Source organism: Cervus canadensis, chromosome 21 (genome assembly GCF_019320065.1).
Source record: "Cervus canadensis isolate Bull #8, Minnesota chromosome 21, ASM1932006v1, whole genome shotgun sequence".
In the NCBI taxonomy this organism is placed as follows: Eukaryota; Metazoa; Chordata; class Mammalia; order Artiodactyla; family Cervidae; genus Cervus; species Cervus canadensis.
In genome coordinates this window covers 42,867,838-42,871,925 of record NC_057406.1, presented here as the reverse complement: position 1 = coordinate 42,871,925, position 4,088 = coordinate 42,867,838, and the positions used below count along the sequence as shown (strand labels likewise).

The following is a 4,088-nucleotide window of genomic DNA, read 5'->3' as shown; positions in this document are numbered from 1 at the left end:
CTGACCCAGGTGTGAGGTAATATCTCATGATGGATGGACCTGGATGGTATCACGCTAAGTGAAATAAGTCAGCCACAGAAAGACAAACACTGTATGCTATCACTTTCTTAAGAAATCTATAAAATGAAAGAAACAAATATAACAAAACAGAAACAGGCTTACACAATTAAAGAACAAACACGTGGTTACCAGGGGGATGAGAGGAGAGCTGGGGTATGAGTATGTGAGTGGGATAATGCTGGGTTTTTTTCACTTCTTGGGGTTTCTCTTCCTCTCATACATGGTAAGTCAAGGGTAGGAATAACGTTACCTTTAATGTTTTTATTTTAACACATTTGGAAGAAATACCATAAAGTCATTAATGTCTGCATGTCATTCTTCCTTAATTTCTTGAGCCACTGGAAGTGTCACATATTTTTTACCTTCCTTGGATACAATTCTTATATCACCATTTAGCCTCATATCTCCTTTCACTCAGTCATGTTTCTTGGAGTCTTAAATACTTCTCTACTTAAGTCTTACATACTAAGGTCATTGATACCCAAATTAACCAGCTCGGAGCATGCCACAATTCATGATAAAATTAGTAAGTTTTCGGTCATCTCAACAAGGATTGACTGAATGAAAAATTTTGTGAATGTAGTTAATCTAATGGAATTTTATACTTTTAACCTTAAATACTAAAGCTAGTCATTGAATAATGAATATGATCCTGACCCAGCAATTGTTCTTGCTTACTGTCTTAGAGATGTTTAATAACCTCAGTTCTCTATAGGTGTATTCACCCTTCACATTGTATGATAATATGTTATACAAGTCAGTTTTATTACATAAAATTAGTGTCTTCCGTTCATTAGTCCCAAGGGTAGCTTTTCTTTGTATAGTTTTGCTTCTTTTACCTTCTCAGTGAATCCCTTGAGTATGTAAGTAAGTAAATAAACGATTAAAGAAAGCGCATTCACTTAGTGTGTGAAATTAACTATAAAACAACTCCCTACTTGGAGGATATGCCAACACTTTTGTCAAAAGTGCCTGGATTTTTTCTATCTCCACATGTAAGGAATATAAGAATGTATTATACTAATAATATATATGATATCATTTAGACATATTCATGTAAATCCTAAAGAATTTATCTTATTTGGGCTAAAATCAAATAAAGTAGCTTCTACTACCCAAGTCCAGAATGTTGGCCTCAGTTTACATTTTCATACAAGAGAGAGGTGGGAGGGAAAAATTTACAGAAACACAGAATACATTCCATCTTTTGGCATTGAGTTGCAACTTAAAAGCTATTTTTCTTTTAATTTCTTGCTGAAATAATATTGTCTAGACTTTGAGTACATTGATAATCCATTTTTTTCTCCCTTTTCACATTTTAGGCAAAGATACAGGACAATGCAGGAACTAAGGTAAGTGCTTTTGAGTTTGGATCTTTTGTTTTTAATTGTGAATTTAGGTAATTTTCTGGAAATCAAAGGCAGATATTTGAGTAGTTTGATTTTTTTCTTTCTGGATAATTGTTTTTCACTTTTCTGTATAGAAATATAACATATATGAAGGGTGTTTCTTCATAAAATGATTTAAATCTGTCCATTGGGATTTTTATTAACTGCATAAACTTAACAATGAAAAAGTTGAGAAAAGAAGACTAATAAAATGATCTCAAAAAATAGACACCTTCACTCTATAGTAGTTTTGTCTGTTAGGAATCATGTAAATGGTAAACTTACTATGGAAGTAGTACATCTCATCTACAAGGAGGCTAAGAAGACATGCGGAAGATAAAGAAAAACTGGTATATGTCTTAAAAGCAATGTAGCTAATTTCTAAAATGTGTTGAGATTTGAAAACCTTTATTGAAAATGTGGTTGCGAGAGTTTGAATGTTTTTGAATTTATAGAATTATTTCTCCCTTTTCTTTATTGTTTATATTCTAAAGTTTTTATTTGTGAAAGTTGTCAACTGTCATAATTGTGTCCTTGGGTAAAATCTTGCTAAATAGATGCCTTCCTCGATTTTGCAGAGAATTTTAGCTTTTTGTAAGTATTAGTCAATTTTCCATAAATTCTCTTTTAGATCTAAGATACTGTGACTATTTCCTATGATTTTTAAGTCCAATCTGTAATTTCTGGTTTACCACCCAACTGACATTGATATTCAATTATGTTTTATAGTTGCCCTTCTTGAAGCAGTATTGTCTATTGTAGTCAGTCTTAAAAATAATATGTGTCATTTGCCCTTTGTTTAAAACAAACTATATATATGCCCTCTTCGCATATAATTTCCATAGATTTTAAGTGAATTTGCAAACACTCTAAATTTATTCACATATTTAAGACTAAGACCTTGTAGTGGATATTCATTATGATAAAGTTGAAAGGAGCAAAGGTGTTGAATGTAAAAGGCTTTCGGTTCAACATCCCACTGAATTACTAACACAGTACATCTTCATTGGCTATGAACTTTAAACTTTGTAGAAATATAAATACTTAGATCTAACCCAAGGGATTCAGATGGATTTTATCTGCTGTGTCTTGAATATTTATCTTCATTAAAGATTCAACATATTTCTATTAAAAAGCTGAGATTTAGATATATACCTCAGAAAAAATCTTTAATCTAAGCCTCAATTTTTTTCTCTAAAAAGCGGGGATAATAATATTCTACTCATAGAGGGTTTTGCAGATATTAACAAGAAAATTTATGTACATCCCCAAATGCTGTACTTAGCATATTGTTGGCATCAATTTAATGTTAGCTTCTCTCTCATCTTCGTTGTTTTGTTCTTATTGACTCTCACAGCCAATCCTATTTTTTTTTTTTTTTTTAGATCTTTTTGTCTATGTTTGATAAAACCCCTATGAGATAAATGAAGAACCAATCATTGCCGAGTTCATTCTTTTGGGTCTGACAGACTATAGTTTTTCTCTTTCTGTTTTTTACCTATGTGTTCAGTGTGACAGGAAACTTAACCATCATCCTTCTCACTCTGCTAGATTCCCACCTTAAAACATGGATGCATTTCTTTCTACGAAATTTCTCCTTTTTAGAAATTTCATTCACAACTGTTTGCATTCCAAGGTTCTTGGTGAGCCTTGTCACAAAGGACAGAACTATTTCCTATATGAGTCGTATGACTCAGTTATTTTTATTTTTTCTTGGAGTCACTGAATTTTACCTTCTGGCTGCTATGTCCTATGATCGTTATGTGGCCATACATAAACCCCTCAGTTACACCACTCTCATGAGCAATATAGTTTGCCACCTCCTTGTACTCAGCTGTTGGGCAACTGGATTCCTGATGATCTTTCCTCCAGTGATCTTAGGGCTCAAGTTGGAATTCTGTGATTCCAATGTCATTGATCATTTTATCTGTGATTCTTCTCCCATCCTACAGATCTCTTGTTCAGATACACATTTTCTAGAGCTTATGTCCTTTTTCTTGGCTGTGGTGACACTGATGGCCGCACGTTAGTAATTCTCTCCTATGCTTATATCATCAAGACAATTCTCAAATTCCCTTCTGTCCAACAAAGGCCTTTTCTACCTGTTCTTCCCACATGACTGTAGTTTTCATTTCTTATGGAAACTGCATCTTCATGTACATAAAAGCATCGGCCAATGACAGAGTGATCTTAAACAAAGGAGTAACTGTGCTCAATACCTCAGCTGCCTCTTTGCTGAATCCCTTCATTTATACCCTAAGGAACCAGCAAGTGAAACAGGCCTTTAAAGATATGGTCCAGAAAGTTTGGTTTACTTCAAAGAAATGAGAAAATTCTAAAATATATAAAGGAAAAAAAATGTTTTCATTTTAATCTTGACCTAGTTTGTCTTATTCTGTACATATTTTTAGATTATGTAGCAATTTCAGTCAATCTAGGGCCTCCTTCCAAGCTCATTTTCTGCTAGACTTTCTGCTCTACAAACCTGTTCCTTTATCAATTTCAGGAATGCAGTATTTTAAATATGATATTTTTCACAGATCACATTGTAAGAAACAGATGTTTTCAATATGGATTTCTATGAGCTATGTATTAGATAAATTTTCAGGACTTGGCATACGAATAAAATGTGTGGAGCTG

At 33.1% G+C, this 4,088-nt stretch overlaps 1 pseudogene; it reads left to right on the top strand.

Moving 5' to 3' along the window:
* Window positions 1-562: 562 nt before the first annotated feature.
* On the top strand, window positions 563-3,776 carry LOC122423166 (annotated as a pseudogene).
* Window positions 3,777-4,088: the final 312 nt, after the last annotated feature.